Raw genomic sequence first — 11,524 nt, 5'->3', positions numbered from 1 at the left:
TAATCTAAAAGCTTCAAACTCGAATTTTAGGAATCATCAATCGATTCTTGTCTTGAAACATTGCCCATAACTTCTTATTTATAAATCAAGCTTGCAACACCATTGATTGTTCTAGAATTGTGGTGAATTTTTTCGTTTTTTATTTATCTAAAATTTAAGTGGAAGTATCTAAAACGATGAAGGTGCTACCGACATTGGTTTTCAACTTTAACCGTTGGATCTACACAACCTTGAGTCTTGTTAAACGTATCCAAATAGCAGCTCAATCCAACGATTGGAAGTGAATATACGATTGATTTTCTTCTGCTGGACGGTTCTAGAACCAAATCTAGTTGCATATTTTCTTTAATTACAATTTTGTAATTAAGTGGAACTTTAGGGGTATTTTTTGGTAATTTGTCACATTTGGAATATTTTATTATTATTTTTCTCAAAACATCCATAATTTTTCTTAAAATCCTTCATCCCTTGATGTTGCTGGTCATTTTTTTTCCTTCTCGACCATCTTGAAATTCCTTCTAGATAAGAAATTAAAAATCGAGAAAGATCCTCGGTAATTGAAAACATGACCTTTTTGCCCTTTTCACCCACTTTTTCCTTTCCCATCTTTATCCAACGGCTATAAATTCAAAATTACTATTTACCGTGTAGAAATGACTCGCTTAAGACTCTTGTCCTTGCTTGCGTGATCCTCTTAATTTCAAGTCCTTGAATCCTTTGGATCTTACATGGGGCGCTTGTTCTTATTGGAGCTAATTTTCTTTATTTTTTTGGAGTGTTACATCAAATCTCATCACTTGGCTTCCCAAATCGTATTTATCAATCATAATTTTATACATGATCCCAAGATAAATTGGTCAACTCTTTACTAGTCTCTATGTCGTACATCTACGTATCATGAATACATGATCGTAAGATGAATTGGTCCTCTCTTTCTTAAAATATTTTCCATACTACACCAAACATAATTATTTGATTCATAAGCATGGTAAACAAAACCTTAAACCAAACCACCACCAAGAGATCTAGAACAGAAACATAAGGATCATTTGAAATAGTTTTTGCTTTCTTTTATTAAATGACAGAACAATATGATAACTATTTGAAAACTCCGTTTATTGTTCTTTCTAATCCAAAATGGATTAGAAATTTTGGAAACTCCTCGTTCTCAATTTGTTTAAAAAAATAATGAACCTTTAAATTGTTATTTTACCATCTACGATCGAGTTGCGAAATGCCTTCTTAGGGTAAGTCCGTATTTCCCTCCTCTAATACGTCATTTCTCAAGGAAAATGTATATATTATTACCTTATGACATAATGTAAAGTGTCTTTTATATCATATATTTGTATTATCATTTCCTTATATAAACCCAACATTTTCTATTAATTTCTCTCAAAGTTGGGAACTTAAATAAATGGGACTACTACCCCGTGACTTTCTTTTAGTAACAATTGGTTGTCAACTTGATTCGATGGACCTCCCTGTACATTGCGTTAGCATTTTCGAATACTGTCACAGTCGTACATTTTCAACCATACAACGTCACGATTTTGACACCCTCATGAAAAATCTTTTTTTTGCCTGACTTTATGGCTTCATTAGACTTTTGACAAGGTTCGTCACCGACCCAACATGACTTATATAGAAACTAAACTTTGTTCAATCATACATGTAACAACTCTAACAAACTTGCCTCTACTCTAGCCCAAGCCTAAGGCTCTACCTTACCTTTACCCAAGGTCAAAATCCTTCTAATGCAATGTCCCATCTGATATAGTTGTTTTGATTATCAATCATGACCAAAATAAGTTTAGAAATTTTCATATTATAATTTATGTCGATAGGTAATTAACATCATTTATATTTCACTCGTACTAATCATGTCAAGCTTTAAAAAAAAAAAAAAAAAAAAATCCCACATAAACAACATGTCAAAAATATTTATTTATTTCAATATTAAAATCAAACTTTCAAATTTATGGATAGATGGATTTTTTGCCTGACGAGTTGTAGCAAATATCATAATTATCGGTTTTATAGTTGAACATACAGACATTTTCCTCACTCATATGCCACGAACATAGAATACTTTCACAATTATCTCTATCTCTCTTATCTATGTAGACATTGAAGTAATGAAACGAGTTAGGCCATTGGAAGGAACAGTAAAACAATGTCGTGCCCCATAAATTTGGACGAAAACTGAAGTCGTAGCTGGCCCAAGGTGTCAGCTTGTGGACTCCCAAGTCATCATTGCCAAAGAACAATGAGCCGTGAACAGTGAACAGTGAGCTGATTTTTAGATTTTAGAGCATTTGATATCTTGACCATAATATTTGGGTTTTGGATGAACGATCCTTAGATGGTAGTCACTTGGTTAGCAAAGAACAATGAAATTAAGAGAGAAAGTGCAAGTGTTGAAAATAAACTCATATGGTTGAAATGGGAGAGAAAAAGAGATGGGTATGAACACATTTATGCTTGATTTGTTTCACTCTTTATAGTTGAAAAAGAGTGTAATGGAAGATAACAGCTGATCCCTAATTAACCCAAAAAAGTAAATAAATAAATTAACCCATTTGTTTGTATTTCTAATTCTTTCTTTTCATTTTTGTAACATTTGGTTTTATGAGAAGGAGTTTGTTGAGTATTTTATTGTTAAATTGTTTATAATAAAAATAGAATCGTGATTGATAATTGTTATTTTTTAAATCGAAAAAATATATGCTTGAAACTGATTCTGGGTTATTGCTCGCTAAAATTTTGAATTAATAAAGTAAAAGTATAATATGGAAATTAATTTTATGTTATGGTCGTTCGGGTCCTTCACCTAGTCTAATTTTCATAGTGTCTCATGACCTAGCCGAACGAGGCTTTTATCTGGTCATCATATGTAAGGACTGGACTGACTCAATACTAAAAAAAATGTGAGTAAACTTTCACGAAATAAAACAAACAGTATTTAAAACATAACATTACTTAAAACAAAATAGTGTTCATACATGAGTAATTAAAACAAAACACAATAGTTAGAACACAAAATAAGGAACAAACACAAAATATTTCAAAACAAATGGGTTAAAGACGACGGGTGAGGCTTGTCTATGACACTTGCTCCAGGGTTCGCTCCTAGACTCCACAAGCTCCTTATTACCTGAAAAAAAAAATGCAAAATAAGGAAGGAGTACAAGACTCAGCAAGTAGCCTACTAGGCATTGGCCAAACCCAACGAAGTACTAGCTATGCAGCCACAAACATTCGTATTTATGACTACATTGGTTAGAGAATGTTTTCAACCTAAAATCATTAGAAATAAGACTTCAACAAAAAGGAAAAAAAAAAAAAAAAAAAAAAAAAAAAAAAAGAAAGAAAGAAAAAAAGCAAGAAACTCTTAAACCGATTAGTGTAATGTCCCATGAACAAGATTTGAACCAAATTTTTTAGTATGAATTTGACACCCAATGGCTCCAGCATTTTCCGACACCTTTTGCAATATGACCACTTTATTTACTTGTCATGAAGTGTTTCTAAGAAGGGAGATTATTCTTACCGATCAACATGAGTTGTTTTTAGCATATTTTCTCATTACCCACATGTTTGTTAATAAAATTTCAAGAGGTCACCAAACATAATATTGTTCGAAACTAAACACACCTTAACTTTTGAGTCTTATGATTGAACCGCCAAAAGTAGGCAACCTGATTTTAGAGATAGTTTTCACTCCTAGGAGCAATTCAAAACAAGTAACTAATGCGACCATATCATTGAAGATACAAGGAATTGTGGGGGCCACCCGATGCCAAATTTGGATTCCAAATCCTGGTCCAAATTTTAGGTATGAGATTACATCTTAGGAAGCATGTGAGTAAGGAAAAAACATGCTATAAAAAATCATGTTGGTTTGTGTGGATAGTTTTCACTCTTATAAGCAATTCAAGATAAGTTGGTAATGTAGAGATATGTCATGGTAGATGCAGGGGAATGTCAAGGGAATCAGCTGCGGAATCCAAATTCGAAATCGTGGTCCAAATCTTAGCATGGGCACCATTTGCCATTTCCAAAAAGCTTAGTTCCCATTTTCTTTTTCTTAATATATTATTCTAAACATAAAAATCAAAAGATTTATTTATTTAATAAGAGCGCGGTTTGAGTTGAATAAATTTATGATCTAATTAACAAATATCTCAACTCGTCCGAGCTAAACTCTAGAACAACAAATATCTTAAGACTTGAAAACACGAAACATAGAATCATCGATCGAGACCAAGTTTTATTTTTATCTTCTCTCTTTTGTGATTTCTGTTGTTTTTTGGCCTTATTTACCGCTACATTAAACTCCTAGAACATTTAGCTACTTTTGATATTTAATTTTTCTAGGACTATGGACATTTTTTCCTAAAACTAAAATTGGTCTGGATAAATATGTCCGTAATTGGATATTAAATGTAAATTCCTAAAATACATATTAATACTTGTCACTTAATTTTCTAATCTAAAACCTAAATTTTTTCAATTCATATCCAAAAATTGCAACTGAAATTAAACCATTGACGAAAAAGATAGATTTAAGAACACGACTTGCTGGATTAGTTACCTCTAATGTCAATTCTTCTTTAACAGTAATGATGGATCTGTTCGATATGGGGACGGATATAGTTAGGAGATTCGATCTAACTTATGGATTCTGTCTAAAAGATTTCTAATGGTAAATGATTTATTTAGAGTAACTAATAGAAAGAGGAGTTAGATATTTTGGCTGGTTAAAGATTCTTTTCTTGAGTAATGGATTAGTTTTTTTTAATACTGGTTGTTACAGTTAGGGTGCCTTATTTCGAATCAAAATCTAAAATGAAAAACAAGACTGAAACCATTTTATTGTATAAGGTCGAGGTACTAAAAACATTAGGTTGTTCGCGACACAAAGTCTCCTTCAAACATTTGACCATCTTATTTATTTCGAAATGTACAACGAAAGAAATTCAAAAGAATAAGAGTCAAATTGATAAAGGATGTCTTATTTTTTAATTAAGGTTGTCTATTATTTTGAAGTTCTATGGCAATGAACAATTCATGGGACAACATAAGGAGAGGAGCATATCTTGGGGTTCTGTCTTCCTGAAATGATGAGTTTCACATTCGCGCATTGGGCGGAAATAGGACCTTTTATTCCATTGTAAGTGAGCTTACTGTTGCTTACTTTTACATCGTCACATGGTAAGTGACGGCTGCAAATAAGTTTGATGGCCAGCGGAGTTGCAGAACTCCCTCTAATGTTCTTGAAGCTCACTGTACTAATCTTAATTTTTGAAGGAATCTGAAAATTAAAAGGAGACAACAAATGGTTTATTTGTGAAGTTATAATGAAAAAATGAATCAAAAGTTCGAGAATGCGATCAATACCTACCGATTGCACTGATTCCACGGACAATACTCTTGGTCTATTAGAATAGGGTTGCTAACATTAACCATTATAATGTCCAAAAAGTTCATATTGGTGGCGGTGCCGCTAGCAGAAGAAGCTGGCCACGTTTTGATCCTGACACCATTAGTGGTGTTAACTAACGTGCAGTTCATTACGGTGACACCTTCAACAGGTTCTTCGTTAGTGTATCTTCCAAGACTTCCGATGCTTATTCCATGTCCTGGCCTGCATGTCATGTTTCTGACTTCAATTAGGTTGCTTCCATCTCCAAGAGAAATGCAATCATCTCCAGTTGCAATTTTGGACTTTGTGATTGTGATCTTATTTGATCGACCGATGTGTATTCCATCAGTGTTGGGACTGTTTTCTGGTGCAGCTATATTGATATTATGGAACGTGAGGTTGTTGCAGCCGAGGATGTTGATATGGAAGTTCTTGCTATCAAGTGATGTTATTCCCTTAACGGTTGAATTGGTGATGAAATTGAACCTCAAACTCTAAACATTTTGTATAATCAAATAATATTTTGTAAGGCTAGGTAATGAAGCTAAAAATTTGGACAGAACCCAATGAAATTGCAAACTCAAAAAAGTTTCACTTTTTCACTTGATTGTTTAAAGATTATCCTCTCGAAAATGAAGAACACTTATCAAATTATAAATGTCAGAACATTAGTGAAGACGTGTAAGAGGCCCTTTAAAAAACAGCAAGATGCATGAGATTGAGAAGGAAAGCTAAAGACATATTACTTACAACGGGGAGTTCCGCACAATTTATGTGTTTGTGGCAATCATTCCTTTTCCAAGCTGCCTTTCCTTGGCCATCAAAAACTCCTTCCCCTGATAATGTCAATCTATCAACACGGGCAAAAGTGATCCAATTATCTCCCTGAATACTTTTTTGGTGTCTGCAATGTTCCTCCAAGTTGAAAGTCAATTGGGCTATAACAAGGTCCTTCAAAATTCGCTTGCTTTACTATAAATATCCCTCTCAAAATAAAAATTGCACTAGAACGATTGGACGTGCATGCATCCTTCCATGCATTTGCTAAAGCCTACATTTCACAAGTAACAAAAGTTATAGCAAACAACTGATCAACTCAACTATTCATAATATTGATGTTCATATTGTATATTTACCTTGGTGATGTCAGTACCAGACACTATGTTACCATATCTTTTCAAAGGAAAAACAATATCGGCACTAGATTGAGCATTGACGGTAAGAGCTAACAATAGTAACATCAAAATTGTAGCAGCCAAGAAACTCGATTGGATTGTACTCATGCTGCCTTTGCTTTCTTTTCTTTGTTATGTATATTGTTTAAAAACTAGTGAGAGACAATTAAATTTGTTTTAGATTTGGAACATTTTATGTATTTAATATAAATTGAAAAATAGGAATCAAGTTGGGATGGAACTAAAAGATGTCATAGATCCACCTCCCTCTCTTCCTCCAAACATAAATTGATAACTAAAATATTGAACTTTGTTATGCATACTTCCTTTAAGCTAATTGTTTCTATCCTTGTGTTTTCCTTATTTTTATAGTAACTAATTATTCAGAAAATGCATAGTTCTTTGATAAAGTTGAACTATGTTAAGGACATTACAATCTCACTTGTTGTTGATGAAAATTTTATTTTTTTAATGACCATACATGGATTTGTATTTGTTTGTGAAATTTTAATATATTTTATCTAATATTATTTCAAATAATTATAAATTATAGATGAATAAAAAAAATAAATATTTTTTAACATTCCAACCCGGTTGGGTGGTGAAAATTAATGGGTTGATTGGGTCCAACCAACCCAAACTTTTGGATTGGTCAAAAAAAATTACGCAACCCAGCCTAACTTGACGTACCATGAATGAAGAACCAAGGTCCTCAAACTTAGAATCCAAGAACCCTTAGACCTCCCACAATACAACATAATCATGACTCAGACTACATCACTCGGAATGTAATAAGCCTTGGATGTTGGTTTTTCAGACTACATTGCATTGAATGTAAAAAGCCATTGATGCATGTTTAGATTACGTCGTTTGAAATGTATGAAGCCTTGAGCATAGGTTATAAGACTATGTCGCTTGAAATGTATGAAATTTTGGGCATAGAATTTCAAATTGCATCGCTCATGAAGCCTTGGGCACATGTTTCATACTACACTGCTTGAAACATAATAACCCTAGGGTGTAGGTTTCTGACTGTACAACAAGAAACACATGGAGCTTTGGATGCAAGTTCAAACTACATCGCTTGTAACGCATGAAACCTTAGACATAGGTTCAAAGTATGTCGTATGGAATACATGAAGTCTTAGACACAAGTTGTTAGATTCATGTCTTGTACCGTAAATCCTAGGGGGTGTTTGAGGGAACAAAACGAGAATGAGAAGAAGAACAAGAACAAAAACAAGAACCAAGGATAAGAATCAAGAACAAGGCCAAAGACGAACTCGCAAAAACCGGGTTGTAGCATCTTGACAATTTTTCCTTTCCCTTGGTCTTGCCTACTAGTGGTATGTTGTACATGTCATATTTTGTGATGTTAGGATGTTTGATGTGTGATATGTTATCTAACGATTTATGTTATGATATGAGTTATACTATGATATAATTATATTATGTTGTGAAACTGCGTAATATATCAATGTTGTATGATGTATGAACCTCCACATGTCACGCCACGTAGATTTGTCCAATATACTTGTGCATGTCTCATAGGAACGTTATGTCAAGTAAAGAATGAGAGTATGATTTGCACCCTAAGTATATTTCATGATTTGAAACTACGAGACTTCGTGCATTTTGTATGTCACATGCGGCGAGACATTTTCCTGTTATGAAGCACATAGACTATGATATTATGCACGTTATGATATTATGCGGGCTCCTTTCTCTATGTGACTTTCAACAACGTATGCGTGCACTAGCCCATAATCAGACCTAAAGAGCACATAGACGAGCGCAACTGGTAGATCCATGTGAATGTACGCATGGTGGTGGAATCTGAAATTGGTTTGGGTTTGACTTTGACATATGATTCTGCTATAGACGGCTGAAGTGGAATTTGAAACTCGATTGGATTGTACTCATGCTGCCTTTGCTTTCTTTTCTTTTTTATGTATATTGTTTGAAAACTAGTGAGAGACAATGATATTTCGTTTTAGATTTGGAACTTCTTATGTATTTAATACAAATTGAAAAATAGGAATTAAGTTGGGATGAAACTAAAAGATGTTATGGATCCATCTCCCTCTCTTCATCCAAACATAAGTTGACAACTAAATGTTGTTTATCTTTTCCCTAAGTTGTTCATTGCTTTGAACGGTTGAATCTCAAAGAAACTGGGCATTGGCCAAGCGGAACGAAGTACTAGCTTTGCTGCCACAAACATTCGTATTTATGACTACATTGGTTAGAGAATGTTTTCAACCTAAAACAGATAAAAATAAGTGTAATAGCACAAAAATAAATAAAGAAATAAACAAATAAAAATAATTAAAGAGGAGTAGTTAAAATAATAATCATAAATAAATAAATAAACAAAAAAACAACATTTTCCCACTTCTCTCCACTAACCTCTCGTCCCTTCCCACAATTATTTCTCCTCAACCTTGATCTACTTGAAAAAAAAATGAGAATGACCTTTAACCAGTTGAGATTCATGGAAGATTTACCAATGAGAATGACCTTTAACCAGTTGAGATTCATGGAAGATTTTTTTTTTTTTTTTTGTTAGAAATCACAACCAATTATAGTTAGATCTCCCTTGAATTATTAGGTCTAGCTTTGAGTTAGAAACTAAATGTCAATCATTTATACATTCTGAGTAAATTAGTCATATTAGTAATATTAGATTAAATTTTTATCAAGTAGCCAAATTAATAGATTAAAGATAAAAAAACGTATGAATAGGAAACATTAAGATAAGGAAATAGGGAACATTGAGATAAGGAAAGATTTGGAAACGAAAATCCACTGCAAATTTGGAATACATGAGAACATAATTCAATTAGAAGGCAATCGATAAAAAAAAAAGATTAGGGAATTGAAAACCACAAACTAAATACAGAGAGAAAAATAAATACAGAGGGTAATATAGGGAGGAGTAGAGCCCAAAATAACTTGAAATAGTTGTATCTACTTCCTTATACAACAATACAATAAAAATATAATTATAGATATATAACATTTCAAGACTTTTAACCATGGACCAATGTAAATTAGAGAAATAATGTTGTAGAGTTCAAACCTGAAACTAATGTCATGGGCTCACATAGGTTGACTTGGATTTCAACGGACTTTCATTAAGGATAAGAACGGAACATCAACCTAAGCTAACCAGGTAAGTGACCTTACTATCGGCATGGTTATATTTGTTGTTGACACGTGCCCCGTGGTTCTGCACGTGTCATATATATGATATGTTTGAGATAGGATACGAGAAGGATGCACAAAACGAAATGTAACGATAGGAGTAAAATACGTTCATGAAACGTTAAGGTTAGATTACATACCGGAGTGATATGGATAAGAGAGATTGATGGAAGAATACGGTTAGGCTACGGGTAGAAAGGGATAGGTTTGTGATAGATTGATAGAACGATAGCGTTAGGTGTAAGGACCGGGCTGACTCGATGACTCTAAAAAGATGGGTAAATTTTTCAACAAAATAAAATAACCAAAACTTAAAACATATCAAACATTATATCAAAATAAAGTTTATACAAAGTATTTTAAAACACAACACAATAGTTAAAACACAAGTTAAGGGACGACACAAAAGGGTTGAAGGATGACGGGTGAGGTTTGTCTATGGCACATGCTCCAGAGTCCGCTCCCGACCTCGACCAACTTCTTATTTCCTGAAAAAAAATGGAGAAAAAGGAATGAGTACAAGACTCAGTAAGCAGCCTACTTGTAGGCTCTTAATCGTGTCCTTGATATGCTAGGGTACCACAGTTTTTGTTTTCTTGTTCTTGTTCTTGTTCTTGTCGTAAGTTCTTGTTATGTTTCTTAATTCGTTCTCCAAGACACTTCCTTAAGATTTACGGTACTAGACATAAATTTGTCAACCTGTGTCCGAGGCTTCATACGTTCCAAGCGACACAGTCTTAATACCTATGCTCAAGGCTTCATATGTTCCAAGCAGCGTAGTCTAAGTCATAAATATGATGTACCGTGGGAGGTCCTAGGAGGTTCTTAATTCATGGCTAGGATAACTTACTCTCTTCTTGCTCCATCGTGACCATAGGTTACTCCCCATGATAGACCATAAAGGTCACGTGATCGATGCATGCATGAACATGACATAGACCATAAAGGTCACGTGATCGATGCATGCATGAACATGGCATAGACCATAAAGGTCGCATAATCTAACATAGACCATATAGGTCGCGTGATCGGTCCATACATGAACATGGCATCTTGCAAATCATAACATGGCGCAGGGCATCTCATCTAGGTGAGGGGAATGAGGCCAAACATGGCATCCTGCAAAGCAAACATGGTGCAGGGCATTCCACCTAGAAGAGGAAAAAGGCCTCCTTAAAAAGCACCGCATGATGGGAGTTATGGGCCACAATTAGACATGCTTAAAGTAATACCTACCTAGTATTCTTGAATTCTGAGTCTTGAGGACTTTGGTCTCTTATGTTTGTGTAACGACCCAAAATTTTCTACTTAATTTAAGGTCGCTACTGTATACCTACCATAAACATTGAATGCGGAAGACTTCATTTAAATTCCATAAAACATAACCTTTAACTTAAAAACACAGCCATGGACTTACGTGTTTCGAAAACATCTTTAAAATACACAACAAAAGACCCGAAATAAAATAAATAAGCGTTTAGGTTTAAAACATCCTATTCTATCCTAAGTCTAAGAAAATAAATATCACTATCCTATGCATGTGCCATGATCTCGAGTTGCGATGTCGTCGTCAGCCTAAGGCTAAACTTTGTTTAATCATATGACTTATATAGACTTATATAGAAACTAAGTCTATATAGAAACTAAACTTTGTTTAATCATACATGTAACAACTCTAACCGACTTGCCTCTACTAGGCCAAGCCTAAGGCTCT

At 33.9% G+C, this 11,524-nt stretch overlaps 1 pseudogene; it reads right to left on the bottom strand.

The window, feature by feature from the left end:
• Window positions 1-5,071: 5,071 nt before the first annotated feature.
• Window positions 5,072-6,711, bottom strand: LOC111807048 (exopolygalacturonase-like; annotated as a pseudogene).
• Between the last annotated feature and the right edge of the window lie 4,813 nt (window positions 6,712-11,524).

Source organism: Cucurbita pepo, chromosome 12 (genome assembly GCF_057944985.1).
Source record: "Cucurbita pepo subsp. pepo isolate OVF chromosome 12, ASM5794498v1, whole genome shotgun sequence".
NCBI lineage: Eukaryota > Viridiplantae > Streptophyta > Magnoliopsida > Cucurbitales > Cucurbitaceae > Cucurbita > Cucurbita pepo.
The sequence above is the reverse complement of the archived record's forward strand: the minus strand, read 5'-3'. Positions and strand labels throughout refer to the sequence as shown.